At 48.0% G+C, this 26,147-nt stretch overlaps 1 protein-coding gene across 2 annotated transcripts in view; it reads left to right on the forward strand.

The window, feature by feature from the left end:
• The window catches only part of LOC119174527 (endothelial transcription factor GATA-2), a 306,263-nt gene that overhangs the window by 114,285 nt on the left and 165,831 nt on the right, over positions 1-26,147 (forward strand). Inside the window, exon 1 of one of the 2 annotated variants that reach the window (XM_075895496.1) lies at positions 1,188-1,816. The exons of the other annotated variant lie outside the window; for it this stretch is intronic. The gene's annotated coding sequence lies outside the window, so the exon portion shown is untranslated. Of the gene's footprint in view, positions 1-1,187; positions 1,817-26,147 lie in introns of those variants that run through there. 2 annotated transcript variants of the gene reach the window in all.

The following is a 26,147-nucleotide window of genomic DNA, read 5'->3' on the forward strand; positions in this document are numbered from 1 at the left end:
GCGAAGTTGAAGGATAGCTTGTTTTCAACAGAACAACCGCGCGGCAAGTCTCAACTTTCAGAGAACTTGCGGTAGTTGATTGATTGTTTGTTTGTTTGTTTGTTTGTTTGTTTGTTTGTTTGTTTGTTTGTTTGTTTGTTTGTTTGTTTGTTTGTCCATTTGTTCGCTTCTGTACCATCGTGGGGCCGCGCGGGTAACATACGGGTTACTCCGCTTTTTCGAGGTTTCCTATGTGCCGCACCAATTAGGGTTTCGAGGAGGAAAAAAAATATTGACAACACGATTTTACACGGAATCATCTTGTCTTCGGTAAATAAACAAGGGCGGGGGGGGGGGGGGGGTTACTCCGCTTTTTCGAGGTTTCCCATGTGCCGCACCAATTAGGCTTTCTAGAAGGAAAAAAAAATATTGACAACACGATTTTACACGGAATCATCTTGTCTTCAGTAAATAAACAAGGGGGGTACACTTTGGTAGGCGTGACAAATAGCAAACAGCGCGTCTTCAACCGTTGCGCTTTTTTTTTTTCCCGGAATCTGACCACTTCCTCAAGTTCCAGGTTTGAGGAAAAGGAACGGGCAGTTAAAAGTTTAAAAGAGGTATCATTCCCGTCGGCGGCACCAACCACCAGCAAAGCACCGTACGCCGCGCCTATTGTTCCAAAGTAAACAGCGCGTACAGCCAATGCCTCTTAGTACAGCCACCCCGCTTAAGCAACGTCGCCCGCAGGCATGGTTCTCCTGTCGCAGCACCAGCTCGCAGGTGAAGACCAACTCTCATACGTTGTTGTCCCCATTTCTCCGAGGGACAACAGATACGTCCGTGACAGGTCACAATCTTCCCTCAGTTCTTCACGGTGTCTTCCTTTGGCTAGTCGGCGAGGACGGACGACTTTGTCGGACTCGCCGCCTGTCAGCCTATTCCACTTTGCGGCATCGCCAACGTCCTGAAAAGGCTGCAGCGCCACGTGACCCATCCGAAGATGGCCCGCGGGAGGAGTCACTCGACCGGCGCGCGCCGTGCAGACCGGTTGAGACCTCGACGGCCGGCGTCGAAGAAAACGTTCGTCCTCGGCAAGGCCGTCGCCTGGTGCTTGCGCGGCGGGAGAGCGACCGCGACTACACCTCTCGCCAGGCTGCTACACCCCCTTCACACCCTTCCTCTCTTCGCCACTCCTGCTCTTTCTCTTCCAAGTGTCGGCGGGAAACACTCTCTGGGTGCACAACCACACCGCGTCGAGCACGTGGATTACGCGCACGGCCCGAGCGACCACCTCTCTCTCGGGGCAGCGTGTGTGTGGTGGTGCGAGCACGAGGACTTGTCGTCGACATCGCCGTTTGACCGGTGCTGCGCCGCCGGCGTGGGACATCGTCAACGTAGAGCCCTGTCACTTGCAGAAGCTGCGCGGATATCTTTCTTTGTGCGCTTGACACCGCCTACAAATCCTCACACGGTGGGCCTTTTCTGTGAGCTTCTGGCCGCGATTTTTTTCTTGACACGGTTTGGTGAGTTTGGAGTCTGTGCTATACAGGAGCAAAACCTCTGCCATACATCCGGAAGCACTCTTGACGTGAGACACCGGTTTACCTTTCACATCTCTGCGCACGTTGTTAGTGGTGTAGACAAGGAAGCAACTGGAATTTTCAGGACCGTTGAGAAAGTGCAACATCAAATCATTCACGGATTTCGGATGCGTGTTTAAGTGACAAGGAGGCCTTATCTGCACTGACTGGAATAGGCCGAGACCGTTGTCGCCTGCAGGCATTTTCCGCTGGAGGGTGTGCTAGGAAGCAGCTGTTCTCCAAAGATCGGCGAGGTAAGTTCAGTGCGCCAAACTTCTCAGCGTCGTCTCTGGCATATTCGCGCTCCTTGAACGTAACGCGAATCCCTGAATACTGCAAAAATGAAGACATCTGCTTTCTAATATCGCGTCTCCTTCCTAACATTGCGTCTATATACACTTTTTCACAGAAGCTACTTTGGGTACCATTATGATTCCCTCTGGGTTGTGGTGCATAGTCACGACCCCCCAAAAATTCACTGCAGAGGGAGCGACGTCAATCTTTATACTGCCACGCCACAGTCCAGCTAGTTTTCGTAAAACGTCATCATCCGCATCACGGCCGCATGACCGCAGATGTGGTTATAGCTGAGTACCGCATGCATGCGCGACCAGTCCAGGATAGTGCGTGATCAAGACTGGACAGTTATTTCTGCATGTGCGTATGGTTAACGGGGGCACCCGGCGATTATGGATTACAAGCGTAGGAGTCGAGTTTAAAAAAAAAGGATAGAACGCCTACTAGAACAGCTGAATACTGGTTTCGGTCTCGTTCGGAACTTACCTCGCCCGCATGCGGGAATTGATTATACACCTTGATCGATTGGCCACTGCTAACACGCTGCCGATATAACACGCCGTGTCTTTGATATACGATGCATTGGGCGTGCAAGGTGCCCTGTGGCTTCAACTACTTAAGAAGCTGCTCTTGCTCCCTCGCACGCACTGCATGGGGGCGAGATCCTGGTCATGGAAAGCCAAATTAAATTAGATTCTATTCCCGAGTACATCATGGTATCATAGTAATGACGTACGAAGACGTTTATTAGGCTCTTTACTTTTCGCGCGATGCGGAGACTCAAGAATACGTATTCCTTCGTGCATTTACCGTGGGCTTAACGAGGATTTACTTGGGACAGTCGGTAGAATGAACATTGACGTCAAAGAACACAGTGTGGCTGATGTACTTAAACCCCCGCTACGGTGTGTCCCATATTCATGTTGCGGCTTTAGCTAGGAATCACAAATGGGAATTATCAACAAATGCTGGAAATGAACGTGTGTTTGAACGTTCCCTTTCGCAACTCCTCAGAGCTCAACAACTTGAAGAGACACTAAAGAGCATAACGATTTTCCTCATATTAGTAAACTACTCTTTCACTATTTCAAAAACAACAAGCCTGAGGCCGTAGGACGCGTCGTAAGCGAGAAAACGCGCAGAAAGAAAATGTGGTTGGCGACGCCCCTTTCAAGTTTCCGCACCATTCGCCGTGACGTCACATATTTTAACGGTGCTATACCAGAGCTTGCGTAGCTCTAATTCGTTTAAAATGAAGTAAAATTTCTTCTGAAGGGCCAGTAGACTTAACACGCCAAGTTTAAGCAAGTTTTGTCGAAACAATTGCGACAGAACAAGCTAAGTGCGCCTTGAAATCCGTGACATCACGTGCAAAAAGTTTGGCGCGAAATTCAGAAAAGAAACATTGAACTTGATTTCTACCTCTATCAATTAACATGTGATGGTGACATTAGCGACATTGAAGTTCTCGGTGTGCAATTTATAGACCTAAACTGATTTTTACTTTTTAGTGTTCCTTTAACGTGACCGTTATCTCTGTAGAAATTGCGACTTTTATGTTCTCATGTATAAATTTATCTAAGCCCTCGGGTTTGTTAAATACAGAGGGAGAGAGAACCACGGAAAGGCAGGCATGGTCAACCATAACGCGCGGCCGGTGCGATACCCTTCAGACTCACAACTGGTGGGCGCATGTCTATATATGTAAACATGCAGTCACAAAATTTAGGAGGCAATAACATTGGAAAATGTTCGAGCTTCGCCTCCAGGAGTAGAACGTGATAGCGTGATCGAGCTTCGAGCGCATCGTCTTCTCAATTGCTATCCTAGCTTCGTTTTTCGGTGCAGGCGTCAACCGGGCCGTAAGGAAACTTAACAACCATGCATGCGTGTAACACTGGCCGTTCAAAACTATCTATGAAATGCCAACTGAAAGTTTAGTAAGGTAGTGTTTTGGGCGTGTTGGCATACGTCATACTGTAGTTTTCTAGCACACGAAAAAAAAATGTGGACCAAGAAATAGCGCCTGCCCCGTCTTTCTCTGTCCGTTTTAGCGTCTGTCCCGTCTGCAAATAGCGTTGTAGTGTGCCCGCTACGCCATAGTTCTTGCTTTTTTGCGAACGGGAAAGAACTCACTACGCAACCGTAAGGCAACACGTGAGCCTTCGTCGCTTCTAACTTCGTTGACGCTTTTGCACAACGTGCGCCGTTTAAATTTCAGTCGTATCTCTCCTTTTCTCGGTCACCCAATCAATTTCGCTAAGGCGTGAATGTATATATCTAATGTCTCCAGTAGCAGATAAACAATACCTAATGCGATGTCACGCCTTGGTAGCCATGAATAAACTGAGGTTTCAGTGTCGGAGTGTCGCAGAGCCGTTAGCTTAATAGACGTTTGAGAGCTGGTGTCGGTGAATGTTATCGACGTAGGGGACTCTGAAAGTGCGAATTAAGCTAGACGTCTCGGTCTTTGATAACTGATACATATGTACAACGAGGCGTGCTAGACTACAACCACGCCCGACCAGTGACTTCAACGGAAGGTGCCGTTACCCTTTCCTGTATTGTGGTGAGCGCTGGTCTGCGAAATGAACGAGAGGGCACGCCCTATAGATGTCTTGTAACGTGCTCTTTCTGATAACCTCCCTGCCTTTCTTCATACCATGTATCTCTCTATTCTAGAGCTTTCCTGCAAACAACTGTCTGTTCCGTATTGCGACAGTTATGTGTGGTAACAAGTCCGCACACCGAAGCATCAAGTTATGAAGACAATAACGTTTTCACTACTCTTGATTACACGTACGCTAAGAAGTCTCGTGACCAGACGCACATGCCAGTCGATTATACCCAGCATGACTCTCACGTGTTACACGCAATTTTATCATCGCGGGCTTCAATTTCCTTCATGCCTTTGCAATTCTCATAGATACATCACCGGTCATATTACACTAGATTGCAGGAATCCGTTCATGAATATTAGCTACGAGTGTGTTTCCGCATTCGGACGTGTTGTTCATTACACGTTTCATAGAAAAACTGCACATGAATACGATACACGAAATGAGCGTGAACGTGAAAAAGACATGCCGTCCACCTCGGTGGATCACGGGCTAGGGTGTTCGGCTGCTGACACAAAGGTCACGGGGTCTCTAAGTTTATAGCTTCGTTGGCCAGCCCACACGAGTTTCATGACCCAGGGTGCAGTAGGCTGCGTGACATGAGACGCCTTCGCGGTATTTTTTTTTATCTCGGTCTTGTTGGCACCATACGTTTCGTATATTTGCACATGTCTAGATAAAATGAAATTCATTTAACAAAGACACTAAACTACACATGCTCCGGGCACTCGGAAAGGTGTTGGAGACGCACTATTTTCTCAGACACATTGATTACGTCAGTATTAGTGTAAACGCAGCGAAATATCCCATTCACATTGTAAAGTAAAATTACGTGCCTGCATGATACGGAGATTCGGGGGCGGGGGGGGGGGGGGGGTATCAAATTTTTTCTGCCGTTTATTCCCCCCCCCCCCACCATCGCTTGTCGTGGGTCTTCCCCGCTCTTTAGATTCCACTGAGCAACTCGCAAACCAGTCAGGCGTCCGGAATAGAGCTAAACTACCTGATTATATTCACTTCGTTTTTTATAATTTTAGTCCACACAAAAAACCCAGCACTCGTACGTTTTCGCACTCCACTGTCATTCGAATGCCGTGATCTGAAACGTAATCTCCGCAATTTGAGTTACAAAACACTCCTCCACCTCTAATGGGCGTGCAACTTCGAAACGCGCCTTCGACGTCACTAGTTTTTGTTTCTGTTTTTTTTTTTCTTCCTGCGTTCATGCGTGCTTCGTTAATGGCGCTATTAACGATTAATTTGCTCACAACATCGGGCCCGAAACAAGCAGGCCGGCTTTCACGCTTGTTTACGATCTGACAGGACGATATAGAAACGAAACGTATCCAAAAAAATAATAATAATAAACACGAGAGACACCGAACATGCCAACGCGACACAAAGTCGAGAGGCAAATACGACGATTCTCTTCCAGGTGGGCGACTCGTTCGAAACGGTCCATGCTCGAGGAAAAAATGTTTCCACCCTTTTCCTACACGCTACTTACTCTCGGGGCGCCTGTTTTAGACGGACTCCTTCGTCGTCGTCATCGAGCGCTTTGGGCCGAGATAATTGGAACGGCTGGCTATAGGCAGCGGCCGGCCGCATTGGGGCCTTCGCCGAAGAGACGTTGGGGACGGGCTTGTAGCGTGCGCACGCCGCTTGGCGACCGCGTCTTCCATCTTATCCGTGCGGCGGTACAAAACCGCGCCCCGCAGCTATCTCGAACACGGGTATATATACTTCAGTACGGGTTATGGTATAGTGGGGCAGTAGCTTTGGATATAAGAGAGCTTGCCGGGCAAACGTGCGGCAGCAGATCGACGGCATGTATACCAGACAGTGGCTCATTTCTTTTTTTCTTGTTAGCATTCGGCGGATAGTCGACGACTGAATGTGACGGAGAGGCTTGCAGAAGCTTGCTTCGCGTGCAGTGGAGCGGCGGTTTTGCAGAGTTCGTGGTGATCGTTTTTAATTGAGAGCTCTGGATGTTTGGCGAACGTCTCCGCAAGCCTTATTGAATGAAAGGGCCGGGTATGTAAGCGTAAAGGGAAGCAAACGTATGGAGGCTTACACACAGCGATTTACGCTGGTATGGAGGACGTAGAAGCCCAGACAACCACGTGAGAGCACATACACATAAACGCACAGACGCGGACGCGTACACGCGTACGCACGTGCTGTTTAATTTGTCAGGTAATAGAGAGTTTTAGTACTGCGGAATGGTGCTACGTACGCATCACGCAAGCGCCTTGCGTTACGTGGCGTTGTTTGCCACTAATCGGCTTTTAGTACGCCGTAGTACCCGCGTACTTAATGAGCGTGAAGCGTGTTGCGTCATCTGGTAGATCAAAATAGAAGCACGTGTTGTTGACAGCCAATGTGAGCCAATACAAGTGTTATAGCTAGATTATGGCCATATTTTAAGCCACAGAGCCGGTCGGTGCTTGCCTTCCAAGCCGCCACTTTGCAAAACGAAGTCTCGCGCTGTCGCGAACTTGTTCGAGAGCGGGGCGATCAGCTCATACGTACGCACGCACGCATCTCATGCGTGCGTACGTAACGGCTGCGTACGTAACGCGATACGTGCGCGTTGTGGTCTGCGCATGCGCACTACGCAGAACGTGGCGTCCTTACGTACGCAACGCCGCCACGTACGCAGCGTACGCTGTACTAAAACTCTCTAATAGGGAGTTTTAGAATAGCGCACCACGAGTCCTTGCGGTGTGGTCGCTGCCACTGCGCATGCGTCATAACGCAAGCCGCCGTTCGCGTTCACGGCCCGCCCGCAGAAAATCTGAAATAGCGGGCGGCGATCGCGGCGCGCGAGGCCCGCAAAGTGCTATGTGTAGCTTCCGTGCATTTGGGTTTGCGGTCGGGGCGAAAGTTCCTAGACTTTTCTCTAGGGGGAGTAAACGCTGTTCTAAAACTCATATGGCGTCTGCAACTACAGCAACGCCCGCAAAACCTGCGAACGTTATTCTAAAACTCCTTATTAAGTATTGTTGAAATCCACGCAGCGGACGCAAAATTCACACAACTTTCTTGCGTCTTTCACTATATATATAAAGTGCGTTATCCCATTGGTCAAGCGGCTTCGCTATGGCGACATGTCCCGCATGATGATTGGCTCAAACGCTCTCAAGCGAAAATTGTTAGCTTAAGGCGTTTGAACACGGACCCTTAAGAACGCCGTGAAGTTAGCATGCATGAACTGCTCGACCGTGCTTGTCTGTAACGGACGTCGTCCATCAGATGCGGCTGTATTCAGTGGGGGCGAAAACAATAAGAGAAGAAATCGCTTGTGTATAGGGCTTCCCAGATAAATTTACGGGCCATCTGTACAGACTACGAAGAGTGAACTACGGACAGGCAACTAATATTGCTACTTCATGAATCAGTCAGGCATTACTTTATGTAAGATATTGTGCGGAAAACCATGAGATTTAACAAAATCTGTATACATATGTTGGAATGAAGAGGTGAAAGGAAAAATTGTCCGACTGCGTTCTTTCAAGTACACTCGAGAACATTACTTACTGTATTGAAGTATGAAAAAAAAAGAGCACCTTCTGCGCGCCTATCAGTGCGACGTTTCGCTTTCTTTCTTTCTTTCTTTCTTTCTTTCTTTCTTTCTTTCTTTCTTTCTTTTCTTTATTTCTTTCTTTTCTTCATTTTGTAATTTTTGGTTTACGTTTCTCAGAGCGCATATTATATTCTAACAATGTCTAAAGCTTCTGCTGTGACTAACAAGGAAAGGGAAAAAAAGCATTTTCTTTACTCGAAAAAGTCATACTTAGGCTGTGTTGGATGTTTAGCCAAGGAAAACAAATAAGCCCCGCCTCCTTTTGCACGGTTCCAAACTGTGGTCCTTCGCTTGCTTTCAGGACATGTATGCGATCTTTCAAGTCTTGGGTATATGTTAGGCGGGCAAAAAAAAAAAATACTTCGATAAGATCGACCCTCTTCCGCGAAATAAGGCACCAGTCAATCGTCCTTGGAAACACCTGTTTTTTTGTGTGTGTTAGTGGTGTTTTTAACGCCAATTTGTATCCTTGCCCAGCTCTGCATATACGCGCTCAGTTTTGCCGCATTCTCGTAAAAGTTGCACGATATGAAGCTGTTGCATCGATATAGAGAAACGTGATAAAGATCTCGAGAGCGAAAAGAGAAAAAATAAAAACTTGGCGCAGCTTGCGACGCTTGCGTCGACCCGTCTAGACGACACAGCGACTCTGCCGCTTTGGCAACGAGCAAGTGTTACACAACACTGCTTCTTATTCGGGTCAAAAAAAAAAAAAATGTGGCTGCTCTCCTGTGGCAGCCGAAGTATTAACGCTCCCGTCGATTTCGGTTCCGCTCCGTGAGCTGACTTTTGCGGGTGAGCCACCGGAGGTGAGGCGATCTTCGGTCCTTTCGTATGGCGGAAGCATCTCGAAATCGGCGGGAAGGCGGCGAACGAGGAAACAGTCCGAAAGCGAGTTATACAATCCGACTTAATGAGCAGTCGCACTGTCAATGTGAAGGCTGCAGCTTCGGTCCGTGGTGGCATCAATGAACTACGAGCAATGCTTCGATCAGCTCGTTTCCCGAATCTCTTTCTTTCTTTTTTCTTTCTTTATTTTTTATTTATTTATTTATTTATTTACTTTCTTCCTTCCTTCTTTCTTTTTTTAAGATAAGCTTAAATGCCGAGTGTGTGTGTTTGTGTGTGTGTTTGTATATGGAGACACGGAGTAAGGAAGACAGGGAACACTACCTTGACTTTGGGCAGTTTGACATCCTACGCGTGAAAAAGGGTTTGTAAAAGGGCGAGATAGATAGATAGATAGATAGATAGATAGATAGATAGATAGATAGATAGATAGATAGATAGATAGATAGATAGATAGATAGATAGATAGATAGATAGATAGATAGATAGATAGATAGATAGATAGATAGATAGATAGATAGATAGATAGATAGATAGATAGATAGATAGATAGATAGATAGATAGATAGATAGATAGATAGATAGATAGATAGATAGATAGACTGACTGACAGACAGACAGACAGACAGACAGACAGACAGACAGACAGACAGACAGACAGACTGACTGACAGACAGACAGACAGACAGACAGACAGACAGACAGACAGACAGACAGACAGACAGACAGATGTCAATTTTGACTACGGCAGAGCCTCTCCTTGTATTTGGTACCGGCTGTACTGAATGATTGGCCTTTTACACAATAAAAGAACTTCAAGCTTCGCCTCACAGCTCATCTCACTAAAAATGTGCACGAGGGGATCACAGACACCAAACAAAGCTTATATTAGGCATGGGTACACATCAGTTGCTAGAAAGTACTATTGAACGCTGGAACTCATGTAATGGCAACTTCATGTAAGCCCACTTCAGTCCATCATAATGCGCCCATCGTTGGGGAGAGACTTTTTCAATTTCACTATTCGCTGTGGCGCAGAAATCGCCCACGCATAGTGCACCTGGTTGTCAAGGTTCCCAGCCCATAATCAAGCCCATCATCAGCACCGACGACAAGGTCGGCATTGATGTCGTGGAAATTCCACTGTATATGCCACGTGGATTTAAGTGGAAGATGGCGGGATATGTGCTGTCGGCGTCCCTTTTTGCACCACAGTGTTATACCGCAGCCGAACTTCAGAAAGATAGCAGAATGACATGAACCATGCCATCCTAGCTGACAGCAAAAAAAAAAAAAAAAAAATCGGCGACACCCTGCACAAAGAAAGCCGCAAATGGGAATAACAACACTTCAGAGAGAAAAAAAGGGAGGTGGATTGGGGAAGTCACATGGTGTACTAAACCGATAAATGCGTGTCAGAGTAGACTACGAGCGGCGCCAGCATCCGCCGGGTCGTGTTTTGAGGGAACACAGGAAGGCTCTCAGAACACGCTTTCCAGCCGGTGCGGTCTTGTGAAAGAGAGGAAAGGAAGCGGAGGTCAAAAGAGGCAACCACCGAACAAGTAAACCAAGCCCGGTCGTTGGTTCCTCTCTTTCGACCGATTAAAACTGATACGTTCGTGCGCGTCTCGACTCGGCGTCGCTAATCAACGACAGTTACGCACGCATATCACGCAGAAGGAACAAAAAGCGGCGAGCTACTGTGGAAAAGTTGAGTAGTGGGAAATCAGCAGTTGTTAGCAGTGCCGGTGGTGCGTGCCAGGGAACTGGAGAAGCGTTCGTTCGTTCTAGTCAGTGACGTAGACATAAATTCATAATAAGGTGGTAGGAGGGTTGGGGAAGGCTTCCACCGCAATAGCAAAACAACATAATGTGCTCGCACAAAACACATTACTTTGTTTTGTTTCTATCAGAAAGTATTATAGAATGCATTACAATTACATTGCTCGCAACTTACATATGTGACGGTTCATCAGATTCAACATCGAGCGCTCTGCAGTTTTAAATCCATTTCTTAGTCGGGCTATGTCAGACATCCGGCGTTGTATGCGAGCATGAGTGCTTAACAGCTGCGAGCGTGAGTGCTTAACCAACACACAGTGTGTGTTGGCTTATCCTCACCAGTACCAACCGGAACATGCGGCGCGAAAGAGTGTGGGAGAGGGTAGGTGCTGTGCCTTGCCCCTTCTCCTTTCACCGTTCCCTATGCCCCACTCTTCCGTCCGCTCGCGCCTCTCTCTCGACCGTTCGCTGGCTGGGCGCCTCTCAACATCTGAAAATGTGTGCTCGAGCAAATTCAGCTTTGGCTCGAGACGCCTCTGTGAAACGCCGACGCCGAGCCGAGAACGCTGACGCCCCACTCTCCCGTCCGCCTGCTCCAAACCCTTGACCGTTCGCTGGCTGGGCGCCTTTATAAGCGATGGCAGAAGTCGGTGAAGGCGGATGTCTGACGGCAACGGTGCCCTCTCTCGGCGCAAGAAATGCATTATCATTTCTTCACAGTTCTCTTTGGGGAAGTGGGTGCTTTTTTTTTCGAAAGGGAAGGAGATGCCTGTTCTTCTATTCAATTTTTTCAAGGGGTCTCAGTTTGTCCCGCGTCTATGTTTTACCCTCCTCCTTCGTGACACTGCGTCGTGGTGCTTTGTTAGTAGAATACATTAACAGAACAAGGGTAAATAGTGGGGATACGCCGAGTATGAGTTTTTACTTCGCCATGTGCCCACGAAACACAGAACACATGAAAAAAGAGACAAAGGGGGAAGAGATTTTTGTAATCAGCGTGAATAGCGGGGTTAAGTGACGTAGAAACTGTCTCGGGGATATAAAAAAGGAGATTAAAACACAGAAGCGAGAGGAAAGGAGGATTTTTTCCTCTCATTTCCATGTTTCCAAACGAAAGCAAGAAGGTAGGAAGGTTCACGAGAGACATGTTCTGTTGGCTACCTAACGCTGGGAAGAGGGAAGTGGAAGAATAGAAAAAAAAAATTCCGCCATATCCACGAAGTGAATGATGATGAGTGGACGAAGCTCCGGAGGTAAACCTGGTAAACCATGAATCCTCTGTACATTTTGCCCACTCGATTTTATTACATCGCTCCCCCTAGCGTACGTCGCCGCACTAAATCGAACGATTGCCTTCAACCAATGACACGCGCCATATGTGACATCATTCCTATTTTATAAGATCTCGCGTCTTTCATCAACTACAAGTACCGCATTCTAGTTTATAACATCTTGCATCTTTTCATCATCAGCTACAAGTACCACCATCTAGTAAACACTACGAGAACTAAACGAGAGGTGGCTACATACAGGAGACGGTACCGCCATCTAGTGAACACTGCAAGAACTAAACTAGAGGTGGCTACATACAGGCTACAGGGGACGCACAGCCCACGCCCTAAGGAGCTTCGCCCCTAAAAAGAAAGTTGCATGTCGTCAGTTGCATGTCGTGCTCACACAGGCTCGTAGTACTCCTTAAGCCCCGGCAGTGCACGAACGCGCACATGCACCGCTGATCTGGTATTCAAAACCCTTTCATTCCCACATTTGGACCAGCTTGGTTCGTAAAGCAGAGAAAAAAGAGAGTAAGGAGAACAAATGCACGCACTGGAATTTATTTTTCCCTCTACATTACAATCGCTCACTGCGATCGCGTCTGGAGACGACGATAAGCTTATAACTCTATCAGGACTCCCACTTCCTAAACCAAACTTTTCTCTCTTTTTGTTTTTCTCGCGCGCCGTTCATTTCGCTGTCCTTGCGGTTCAGACTTATCGGCGTTTCGGTGCGCTAAGTGCTCTCGGAGGTCACCCGGAGCGCTGCGTTTTTTTTGAGAACGGGGCGAACCGGCCCGAGCCGCTCACGACGAAGCAGCATTGCCGCGGGGTACCTGCGTCATGCCGTGAAGCCAGATTAGTGCGACCCGTTTGCACGCTCAGGTGTGTGACGAAACAAAAAAAAAAGAAAAAAAAGGAAGGGAAACCTGGCAGGCCATATAAGCAAATGTGGTCGTTTGCTTCGAGCAATACGTGTAACAAATAGCCGAGAAAAGCGGAAAAGGTTGCTACAATTCTCTCGTTTCACAGGAACGATGTGTGCATGCGGGGACTGCAAAGAGTAGAAACTAGCGGTTTTTTATGCCGGTGAGAAATGATTACTTGTACGTGCGCGAAATATCTTGGGTTCTCATGCGTCTACAGTTTTGGATGAGTTCGCAAATGTGGCCTTGTTTTTTTTTTCTTCTTTTTTTACAAAACTATAGTATGGTAGCACGGGAAATGTTCCAATGTTTCACTCAGATTTGATTTTATGCAATTCACCACACTTGCAAATGTGATCATGTGCTTTTACGCCTGCGTGTCGCGTTCATGTCACGTCCCCATTCAAAAAACAATAATATATCCAAGGACTCAAGTCAAAGTATCATACGAGCGTGGGCATGTTTAATGCCGAGGCAAAAACGAGGGACTTAGTCTAGTGCATGGTTAGAAGTTAGAATATACTAACGAGGTCTGACGCGATTTCAGACGCGTGTTATCGCTTTGTTGTTGTTGTTGTTGTTGTCGTCGTCGTCATCACCGAGGAACGCTATGAAAGCTAATTGTTCACTTTCAAGCACGCTTGCTTTACTCAGTTGGTATCATTCCGAGTTATGATGCTGGCGTCGAGTTTTCGTACCATGGACTGCCAAACAAACCATAATCTCGGTAGTCAAAAAGGTCCATCCTTAAGGTCATTTCCAAGCAAAGATTATGAAACTGGAATTTTGCTATGTTTGGACGTGCCATGATAGCTACCACTCTGAGCAAATAATGAATAGTTGTTCAAGTGAACGGTATCGGGGAAAACGAAGCATTTGCGTAGCCAGGTGGGGAGGAGAAGAATAAGTAATTCACTCCCCCCCCCCTAATTTTTCGCGCGTGAATTCAAAAGCGCGCGGAAGAACGCATATATCAGACTTCACCACCCTCTCCCCCTGACATTACCTCCTCCCCCTTTCCGCGAAACAAGTTTCTGGCAACGCCCCAGCTGATAGGGTACTTGAAAGGCCACGGAGAGAAGTTTAAGAGAGCCTAAACAACTTGTATATATACAAGATTGAATAATCGATTCCCTCGTCGTGAGGTCACAGTGACTAAGAATACTTAAATATAGCACTAAGAATACTTAAAGCACTATATAGCACTAAGAATACTTAAAGCGAGTTCCTCGCTATAGTTCTCGAGCATGTGATGTTAACGCCCATTCAAGTACGCAAATCACCCTGATCCCCAAATGGACTTCGTTTTTCCGTCAGGCCTGACAAGTTCCCTCGTTACATATTGGAGAATTTTCGGTTTACGAACATTTTACCCGGAACATGAATGTTTGTTAATAGAAGTCAGTCAAGGCATGTCCGCTCGCGCTACGCGTGCTACACAATGTTTTTTTATGAGTATAGCTTGCTCAGTTCTCCTGCACAGCTGCACAAAATGCACGTTTTAAACAGATGTTTTCGGTATTCTTGGTTCTGCCGCTTAATTTCCGCTTCCTCTTGGAAGAAATGCAAGGTGATCTCCATACGCGTGAAAACACACGACTATACTGCGCCGATTCGGGGCCGTATATTTCCCACCAGCCTTGGGCCCTGCCGTATTTTGCCAGTTTGGTGACACCTGCTTGGTTTTGTGCCCATGCATGCCGGTTTCTTTCTTTCTTTCTTTCTTTCTTTCTTTCTTTCTTTCTTTCTTTCTTTCTTTCTTTCTTTCTTTCTTTCTTTCTTTCTTTCTTTCTTTCTTTCTTTCTTTCTATTTTCTTTCTTTCTTTCTTTTCTTTCTTTCTTTCTTTCTTTCTTTTCTTTCTTTTCATCTTCGTCGATACAGTCTTGTTTCGACGCAGCAGGGGCAGCTGAAAACACCCGTGCCTCCCATGGTCTCTCGCTGGTTGTCGCGATTTGTCGTGCGTGAAAACCACTCCACGTCGCCCCGTAGCCATACGCCTTATACAAGTGTGTGTGTGTGCGCGCACGCGTATGTCGCAGTGCGGCCGCAACACACATCGCCGCGGGCCCGGATGCCACGCATAAAAGAAAGTAGCCGTACAAAAAACTAAACGAAATAGCGGCCACCGCCGCCTCTGCGGCGCCGCTATGGTGCTACGCGAAAACAAAACGAGCTTGGTGTGGTGGCGTCGTGCGCGTTTTCTTGTGCGTTTGTGTGCGCGCGCGCCATGAATGCAAACATAAACGCAGTCGTCTCCGGGGCCGTTCGAAACGTCCAGCAGCGTTTCGCTCCTCACACTATTCTCCAGAGCACTCTCCCTCTTCGTAAATGTAGAGAGAAGGAGAGTAGCCCAACGTTGCTACAGAACTGTGTAGAGAGAGAGGAGGGGAGAGTCAAGGTCCTTCTCCACCTTGTTTCGTACTCGGCGAAACGAAAGAAATAAATTATACGTAAGTGAGAGCGAAAGAAAGCGCTAATAAATTAGCGAACGCGAAAAACGAACGCCGTCGCCCCGACGACTTCTCATGGAAATCACGTGGGATCCAACTGAAGTGGAATCAAGAAATACGAATTGCCACGCCAGTGTGTGTGTGTGTGTGTGTGTGTGTGTGTGTGTGTGTGTGTGTGTGTGTGTGTGTGTGTGTGTGTGTGTGTGTGTGTGTGTGTGTGTGTGTGTGTGTGTGTGTGTGTGTGTGCGTGCGTGCGTGCGTGCGTGCGTGCGCGTGCATGCGACAGGCGGTGACTACATTTTGTTCATGCATCGAGGTTGAATTTCAGAGGCGAAAACGGGGGACTGATCAGTGAGGTGAATTTGGGCGTGTGATTTTCCGTTTGAGAGCCGTCTGGTATGTATCGAAGCAATCCCACCCGGTCGTTTCTTGGCCATTCTACTCCCGTAGTTGTATGAGTCGCATTTAAGATACGAAAAAAAAAAGCCATAAAAAAGGACCTCGCGCTAAACAGGAAGAAGAAAGCAACCAAATAAAGGGTCACGCGTTATAGAGCGATGATAGAAGCGGGTCGTATAGTTGCACCGCCGTCGGCGTGGTGGACGTTGTCATTGCAAATGAGGCGTGTGTGTGCCGTAGCCGAGATCGCGTGGGCTCCGTAACCCTGTCGGAAGTCGACCGTATCGCGATGGGCGTTCATGGGCGCCAATAAAAGAGTCATTATACAGTGGGCCCGCTTTCACAGATGAAAGTAACTTTATAGCGCTCTCTTGAAGTGGCTTCGGCGTATATGTTAAGATGTCGCGATGGCGTGGAATTCAATGTCTCCATCGGCACAGTGCCCAAATGGCTGGCACTTTCGTTCCTTCATTGAAGTGTACGCATAAGCTGCTCGCAAAGGATTTGTACTTTTGTCAAAGTTCACGTGAGCGGAACATGCGACGCTGAAACTGCTTTTGAATGGCAAGCATTCTGCTTCCGCTGTATTTTATTAGACCATGCCTATCACAGCGGCAGGCGTTGGTTTAAACAGGTGAAAGCTTTAGACGTCTCATCAAATGCGGAAATCGACAGTCGGTGTTGGTGTTAACACAATTAATTAAGCCCGCCACCGCGTAATGACACCGCAATACGACGTCGTGACGGTGTCAGAGATCACCGCATTCGTGACGTCACATAGCGTGGCGTCATGACGACGCCACCGGATGACATCGTCAACGGTAGGCTGAACACGGAAGCTGTGCGAAACCGGGGAACCGGTCCTTAAAGCCTGCGAGGCGTCCCATTTAGGAGACACGGTGAAACCACGCTAAGTGACGAAAGCTTTTGGGGTGGTGCTGGAAACGATGAATATATTGACTGTAAAAGAGTCCCCACTCGAGCCATGCTTACGCATGGCTAACCAGCGAAGCTGAAATTTGTGGCCACGGTTGGTTGCAGAAATTCGAGTTGAAGCCGCTCCGGAAACACCCGTTGAAAGCGGGCGTTTATTCCAGTGAACGCGTTTCCGTCACTGCCTCGTTGAAGCTGCTCTGCGTACAGCCGTTTCTTCGGCTCGCCGTTGTCACTGGACTTCGGCTCGCCGTTGTCGCTACTGTCGACTGGTCGTCCACGAGCGTGCAACTGCAGAATAATACTCAATGTTGTTTGATATCTCAGAACGATGGTACCATTATGAGAGACACCGTAGTGGGAAAGCTCAGTAAAATTCGACCACCCGAGGCCCTGTAACGTTCTCCTAAAGCTAAGCACACGAGCGTCAAGCATTCTCGCCCCTATCTGAAAATGTGGCTGCCACATCCGGGATTCAATCCCGTGACCTGCGAGTCAGCAATTCATGCACCATGACGACTAAACCACCGTAGTGGGCCTGTACGGGTGTTAAACTACATGGACGTCCAATAACATTCGCGCAGTCATGCAGTGCAAGAAAAGCAACATCGCGAAAGTGTTTCTGTCTTTCGCGGAATGCGCAAAGATCCCACGCTGGGCACAGTGTCCCATCGACTCTTTGGCGCCACTGCACCAAAGAGTCGCCGTCGTCGTCGCTTCAGGCACGGTATAAGAAACAGGGCCGAGCCGCCGCCGAATCGAAGACGGCGTTCCGGTGGCTGACCCACTGCCTCGGGGGGAAAAAGCCGGGCTGCTTCTGCTGCGAGGTGTGGCTCTTTCCTCGCCGAATCCCAGCACGCACGCACCTAGGCCTGCTATACGAACAGGCGACTGCTGCAAGCACTTCTTCTTCGTCGCCTTGCTGTTCGTTCGAATTTTTGTTTTGCTCTTTTGTGGCAATGGTCTGCTAGATCCGTCTCTATCAGCACTTCTCGCGAAAGTACCTCGGCGAGCGCGACTAAACAGCGAGAAAGAGAGAGAGAGAGAGAGAAACGCGAAAAATGTCGGCCGAAAACGCTGCCGAATCGTAATAATGAAATCAGCAAAAATAAGAGAAAGAGAGAGGGGTGGGGGTGAAAAGAAACTTGAATTCAGCCGCCGCAGGCTTGGGTATAAATGGCGTATGGTTGCTTATGTGTAGCAGAATGGTGGTAAATTCAAATATAGAAAGAACGAAAATAACGATATGTAGATACAGAGGAGCACATGATTTGAGAAAACGCAGAAAAAGAAAAGAAGCAGCTGACGATTCTTTCTCTATCAGCGTGGCCTTGCATGGTTTCTTGTGATTCGAAGAGTATAATAAGAAAGAAAAGAGATCAATATCGAAGCTCGGACAAAAAGGCGTCGGAATAGATGCAGCTACGGCTAATTAGCGTCCCGTTGTATCAACGAAAGTATAACGGATGACAAAAATAGCTTAGCGACGCAGGCAAGGACGTTTGATCAAGGCATTCTGTGTACAGTTGCCTTTTCTGTAGGGCGTGACGGCTACAGTTAGCGCGAACGGCGTCAACGTCGGCAGCAGAGACATTAAAGGCATAAATATCGGTTAAAGAGCTGGAAAAAGCAAAACACGTGGCATTTTCCTTATCGTCTCATTTCCATCTCATAGATAGATGGTGTTATCTCGCTTCCGTGACGGCATCTACGGAGCTCCTGCAGACGACTTCCGCATTTTGCATATGAGGACAAATAAAGAACGTGGCACGCACTTCACTTGCAAATGCGGCGTTCTATAGGCTCCCCACAGAGTTTGTGTGTGTGTGGGGGGGGGGGGGGGGGAGGGGGGAGCTGTAAACGTGATATGACTTGACAGCGTTGCTCAGGAGATGAATGGGTGCAGTTAGCTCGACCGAAATCGGCTCTCAGCACGTTTGTACCAGTGAGGTTGCTATTCTAGGATTGTTACCAGCGTTCAATGCCTTCAATACCCCAGGTTCATTGTGTTAGCCCAGTATTACTTTCTCGACTAATTAGCTTGCGAGGCGACGTTCGAAACACATTTTCTTTTATAAAATGCCTATCGTGGAGTCTGTCAGCAGCGGCCATGGCTCAGCACACGGGACGTCTGCAACGCTTACAAACAAACGCTCCTCGACTACAATTTCGTCATTCACTCGACAGAGTCGGGCACTGCGCCACTGCTCAACTGAAAATGGCGCTGCTCTTCTCAAGAATCGCTGCAGATGATTGCTGATAGGCAGTGGCTTGCTCTGCATAGAGACGCCGCTCCCGTCAACTTTTTAAAGTCAAGGTGAGGCGTTGAGTGAAGGGACGTTCTAGAATACGGGGGTTACTAAAGGTATTCTCACCCACCTCTCGCGCTCGGGAAAAAAAAAAGAAACATCACAGCACATCAACGGAGTGAGTGATCATGAGTGGGACGAAGCCTCTGTCTGTCTGTCTGTCTGTCTGTCTGTCTGTCTGTCTGTCTGTCTGTCTGTCTGTCTGTCTGTCTGTCTGTCTGTCTGTCTGTCCGTCCGTCCGTCCGTCCGTCCGTCCATCCGTCCGTCCGTCTGTCCGTCCGTGTCCGTCCGTCCTCCCTTCAACTATATGAAAGTGTCAACTATACGCAAATTACGAACGCCATCTAGTGATAATGTTTCCTATGACATATACACACAACGCTATATATATTAACCAATTTATAAACTATATAGGTGGCTACATACTACCGCTGCAACCACTATTACTACAGAGGAGGGAACGGCCCACATTCTTAGGCACTTCGCCGCCAAAAAAAAAAAAAAACGCATTCTGAGAATACGCATTTCTGCGCGGGAACAATTGAGTCAAATTTTGTAGTCGTCCCTGCACGTATAGCATTTTCAAGCACAGCGCGAAATCGCCACTTCATCAAATGTCGCAGCTTCGTCAATGGTTCCGGCGCGGGGCGCCAGCTGTAGAAATGTCCTCAAGGCACAGATCGCTACTCTTAAATTGGCCTGACAGGTGACCTAAGTCGGGAGCGGCGTTTGGATGAGATGCGTTTCTTGCCTCGGGGTGTAAGCATGCAGCGGTAACGTATACCCTAGAGCGTGCTAACATTGCACAGTATAGCAACGCTAACGCTCGCAGGAATCGCAACAGGAGTGGGTAATCGCATGTCATGACGCGTGTTCAAAGACCTGACGCATGCTGGCGCGACTTTTTCTCCCGTGTCACCCTTCCTTTTGTGCTTTGTCAAAATTACTGTATATCAGAATTATTTTAACTGTGGCATTCGTTGCGTCTCGAGAAAAATTTTTCATGCGTTAGGTCAAACAAGAACATCATCATCGCATACTGTGCAATAAACTTGAGAACGGTATTTTAGAACTCAATATGCGTCGCTAGTATACCAACTTGACTCTATAGATTAGCTCGTCCGCGGAAACGCCGTTTGGTGGTGCCTTTTTATGAGAATCAAAGCAAGAAAACACAAGGATGCGGAGGTTAGCTAGCTTTTTACTTCGCTCGCTACCTTACCCTGCTGGCAGGATAAACCGGAATAGAGGTAGATAATCTAATCGCCATATAATATAGTCCCCTAGAGAAGCATACGCACGCGGGCCAAGCGACGCATGAAAGGCAACGTTCGTCCCTTCCTCACACACCCTCAGGAAGCAGTCAGTGCCGCTTTATATTATGAATTATGGGAAGCTCGTCGGGACGACCCGTAATGCACCGTGAAAAACGATTACATGCATCATTCGAGAAAATAAAAGCAAGCAGAGTAAAAGAAATCGTAAGTACCGGTCAATATGGTGTGTAGGAATGCGAGCAAGAACTTATACATGGTAACACTGGAACTCCTGGACAGGGAGTGGGCGCGCTGCGCGAGAAGTTTGGTGAGGACCGGTTTCATTCGAGAGAAAGCGAGCAGCAGTTAGTGCAGTGCACCACGTCAATGTGCGTGTGCGTGTGTGTGTGTGTGTGTGTGTGTGTGTGTGTGTGTGTGTGTGTGTGTGTGTGTGTGTGTGTGTGTGTGTGTGTGTGTGTGTGTGTGTGTGTGTGTGTGTGTGTGCGCACAAGGTACGCAGTGCCGCTAATGAGCTCGACACTCAGAATGAGCGGGAGTTCCTTGGCTGCCCTGTTCATGCTGCTATAACAGCGTGACCATGTGCATGTGCACGTGAACACACACGCACGCACAAACACACACACACACATAACATAAGCAAGAAAGCAAGAGCGCTCGTGTACTTTATTTCTACGCGTTAATCATTGATTGATTGATATGTCCCAAAACCACTATATGATTATGAGAGACGCCGTAGTGGAGGGCTCCGGAAATTTAGACCACCTGGGGTTCTTTAACGTGCACCCAAATCTGAGCACACGGGCTTACAACATTTCCGCCTCCATCGGAAATGCAGCCGCCGCAGCCGGGCTACGAACCCGCGCCCTGCGGGTCAGCAGCCGAGTAACCTTAGCCACTAGACCACCGCGGCGGGGCTACGCGTTAATGTTACCAACGCTCTAATGAAAGCCGCTCAGGCTATATTATACCTTTATAGAACACTACAAATAAAGAAATAACCAAGTCATGCAGATGACATGCGAGGGCACCAATGCCACCACCAAGTTTAGCTGCCCGTCACGTTCGACGATCTTGAGAGTGCGGCAACCTTGCATTATATCGCTTGTCGTCACGGACACAGAGATCGCTCGAGAGATCGCACCACGATCTCCAGCGGCGATACGCGGGCGAGCACCACGTGTACCTGAGTTGCGGTCACGACTCCGAGGACACTTTGAAATGCACAAGGTTGAAGTCTTTCTTAGAAGAGCCCATGATTAAGTACCGTATCTTGATGGCCAGGGCTTCGCTCAAGGTGTGTACGCTTGCGATCGATATCGGTCGAAATAGAAAGCTCGGGACGAAATCAAACGGAGCGGATTGCTATATAGTGTTGGGTATATCGCGACCTTCCGTGGGGCACGTATTATAGGAGGCGGCACACGGAACAACGAAGGTCGCCGCTACGGAGGCCATGTTTCTTAACCACAGTTTGTCTTGTTACACAACGCGATGCCTATTTTCTTGAATAAGGTCATCGTCATTGTCTGCCGAAAGCTCTCTCTGCAATATAACTGCTAACGAGTCTAAATTATTGTTGTGTTTAACTGACCGACGAGCTATACTGCGGTATACCGACTTCAATATTAGAAGACAGGCATGACAAAGCTTTTGATATTCTAGAATATCGTATATATTGTGGCAATCGAGTGGTCCCTCCACTTTGGAACTTCGTTTCTCAGCTACCACGTTGTGCTGGCTCAGGGGTGGCGCCAGCGGAGGACACAAAGAGGGTGGGCGGGGGGCGAAAGTTGCCAGAAAGTTAGGTAAAGCCACAGCAGGAGAAAAATAGGCCCACGGCCGGACAAAGGCCTCTCCCATGTACCACCGGTCAACACCGTCCTGTGCTTGCTGCTGCCACTTAATACCCGCGAACTTCCTAATCTCATCTGCCCACCTAAATTTCCCACCTCGCCGCACTTGCCTTCTGTGGGAATCCAGTGAGTTACCCTTAATGACCAATGGTTATCCAGCTTACGCGCTACGTGCTCGATCCATGTCCATTTCTTCTTCCTGATTTCAACTAGGATATCTTTAAACCCGGTTTGACTGACCCACTCTGATCTCATCTTGGCTCTTAAGGTTGCACCTCCAATTTTTTTTTCCGTCGCTCGCTGCGTTATCCTTAGTTTAAGCTCAACCCTCTTTATAAGCTACCAAGTTTCTGCTCCGTAGGTAAGTACAAGCAAAATGCAGCTGTTATATACCTTTCTCTTGAAGAATAGTGGCCGTCTGCCAGTAATAATTTGAGAATACTTGCCGAATGTGCTCCACCCCATTTTTATTCTTTTAGTTACTTCTGTTGCGTGGTTGGGTTAACGGTTACTATACCTGTGCTAGGTACACGTGTACTCTTTCACAACTTCAAGTGCACTGCTACCTATCTAGAAGCGTTGTTCTCTTCTGAGGTCGTTTTACATTATTTGCGTTTTCTGTAGATTATTTTTAAGACCTACCTTTCTGCTCTCCTTGTATGATTCAGTAATCATGAAAGGCGATTCTTCCCCTGAGTTACTCAAGAATGCAATGTCATCGGCGAAGCGCGGGTTACTAAGGTACTTTCAAATAACTCTTATCCCCAACTCTTCCCATTCTAGGCCTCTGGAAACCTCCTATAAGCACGTGATAAATAGCGTTGGGGAGATCGTATCCGCTTGTCTTACACCTTTTTTTTTTTTTGACGCTCTCTTTATGGAGCACTATGGGGCCAGTTGTTCCTCTGTAGAAGGCAATGTATAATGGTTGGTTGTATTCTGAGCATTTCGCTATCACTGATGGTATGAATGTAGTCGATTGTTCAGTAGTCTGTTCGAAATCCTGCTTGTTCCTTCGGTTGATTGAATTCTAATGTTGTCTTAATTCTGTTGGCAGTTACCTTTGTAAATAGCTTGTATAAGATGGAGAGCAAGCTGATCGGCCTGTATTTTTTCAAGTTCTTGTCGTCCCCTTTCTTATATGGACTAAGATGATGTTAACACTCTCCCAAGATTCTGGTACTCTTCCCGTCAGGCGACTTAGTAAACAGGGTGGCTAGTTTTTTTCTGAAGTCTGTCCTCCGTCTTTCAGCAGATCTGACGTTACCTGATCCTCAGCTTTGCCTCTTTGCATTCCCTCCAGGGCTATCCTGACGTCTACCGGGATTACTGGTGGGATGTCATCGGGGTTACTGCTAATTCTTACAATATGGCCATGGTTGTCCCGGCTACTGTACGGATCTCTGTAAAACTCGTCGGCTACTTTAATGATTATATCCATATTGGTAGTTACTTTGTCTTTCTTTCCTCTAAGTGCATACATCTGGTTTTCGCCTATCCCAATTAAGTTTTCTCTTCACCGCTTTGACGCTTCCTCCGTTCTTTAGAGCAGATTCAATTGTCTCCATGTTACGCCTTCTTACTTCGGATACCTTATGCTCATTAATCAACTTCGACAACTCTTCCGGTTCTAATTTGTCTGTTTTGTCGGAGGCTTTCACGCGTCGACGTTTCTTAATGGGCTTCTTCGTCTCATGGGACAGACTGCTAGTGATCTGTCTAACTACATCGTACCTGCAACTTCCACTGCACCTTCTGTAGTGATACTCGTCAGATTATCACTCATTTCGTCAACGCTAAGGCCTGTTTCTTCGATAGGATCTGAGTATCTGTTCTGAAATGAGACTCTGAATTCCTGTAATTTCCCTCGCAGTACAATGTATAAGTAAACGTGTAGAAATGTCACGATAAGCTCGTTCATATCTGGAGCGGCTCATTTTGACAGTAAAGGTAGTAGTTCTTTTAATTTTTATTGTGACCAGCGTTACACGGTATACTATATGGTAGACTTTATTTCTTTATTTCACCAATTGATTTCAGGATTTTCACATGCCAACTAGATTACGTCTCATTAAGTGCAAATGCGAGTCTGTGTATTGCATGTTCGCAGAGAGTGTGAAGTTATAATATGCATTGCACATCACATGTGATTAGGTGCATTAAGGCGATAATCACTAAAAAGCACTTTATCGAACCGCACAATCTCTTTCGCAGTCACCGCACGTGCCGTCGTCATTGCCTTTTTTTCGTGGTTGCATCGAAAACGCAAACGTAGACTTCCTTCATGGCCCCGCCGCGGTGGTCTAGTGGCTGAGGTACTCGTCTGCTGACCCGTAGGTCGCGGGATTGAATCCCGGCTGTGGCGACTGCATTTCCGGCGGAAGCAGAAATGTCGTAGGCCCGTGCGATCAGATTTTCAGGCACGGTAAAGAATCCCAGGTGGTCGAAATCTCTGGAGCCCTCTTCTACGGCGTCTCTGATAATCATATGGTGGTTTTGGGACGTTAAACCCCACATATCAATCAATCAAAGACTTGCTTCATGTTACAATCAATATAATAAAAAGCGACACGCTGACAATGAAACGATACTTCTAGCGCTTCACCCGATGGGGATGAGCATGCGTAGTCACGTGATCTACGTCACGTTGAAAGCCACGTTAGAGCACAGTGCGGGTACGTCACACTAATGTCACTGCGCGACTTCACGAAGCGCGGCTCACCATCCTGCCAATCAAAACAACCACTGTGAGAATGCGCGCCTCTTCCTCAGCGATATCGAACGCGCCACAACACCACATCACCGAGTTCACGTATTGAATTCCCCTGCCCTTAGGTACCGCGGAGCTCGCCGCAATTTCTCCGTGATAATGCCGCTCTCCTATAAACATTTGCCGAGGCCCGCACTCGGCCACACGCGCCATTTGCATTCAGAGCACGGGGAAAGGCGATCGCAAAGGCATGGATTGGGTCTTACGACGGCCCCTATAGCATAGATGGATGCCCATGCATATGGAAAACGCATGCAGTGCAGTCGCTCGTCGTGCTTTCATGTACACTCCATCTGGTGTATAACGTGACCTCCCGAAAGAAAGAGAGGGCGCTATATTGTGAGGCGTGTCCTTGAACGACCTTGAGCTCGAACGGGTCACCTGTAGCAAGCTGCTGAGCGTGTACCTCATGACGCATGCGCAATATCGGGGGCGGCGGGGAGAGCGAACGAGCCAACCTTCGCCGGAAACTGCAGCACACAACAAATCTCTTGCCGACAGGAAGCATGCACAGACGCGTGCATATAGCGCTCACCTGCACGCGCCACAAGCACTTTTCACTTTCGCTTCCCCATACCGAGGCCGTTACACGAAACCCCCCGGCCTGCTTCCCCCCTCCCCCAGCCGTCACCTCCCTCCAAACGCAAGCTAGATCTTTCGTTCGTTCGTGTCGAAGACCTTGCCGTTTGATACACAAGTGCCACGCAGCGCGGTGCGGCACACCGACACCAAGACCCGAAATAAACCGGAAAAAGAAAGCAGATAAGCCCCAGCGACGCCGCAATGCCGTCCTCCAGGAGGCAGCAGCTCCGTTTGGTGCGCGTGCGTGCGTACGCAGACTATCTACACACCACGCCCTCTTTTTGTCGTCTTTCTTTTGACGACTCTCTAGCCGAAAAGAACGCTACATCGGGACGCTAAAGCAGAAAAAATATACAAAATTTTCGCCGCCACTATGTCCGATAGACTGCCGAAAGCGGCGCCCACCTTGGCACCACTAACAAGCGACTATCGGCATCGGCGATCTTATCGGGTCACTTTTCTTCTGATGATTGCCGCCGATTACGGACACTCGGTCAAGCCCCCGGCGGCCAGTGTATGCACGCTTTCGAACGCGTGCGCGTACGGATGCATGCAAGGTGCGTGTGATCGTTCAACGGTACTCCGTGACTGCCCGACAAGTACGTGCCTCTCGAATACGCAGACGCAAACCTTGCGCCGACAACTTGATCGTTGTGCGAGGTTGCCCGCAACTAAAAGA

The sequence above is a fragment of the Rhipicephalus microplus genome, chromosome 5, assembly GCF_043290135.1.
Source record: "Rhipicephalus microplus isolate Deutch F79 chromosome 5, USDA_Rmic, whole genome shotgun sequence".
NCBI lineage: Eukaryota > Metazoa > Arthropoda > Arachnida > Ixodida > Ixodidae > Rhipicephalus > Rhipicephalus microplus.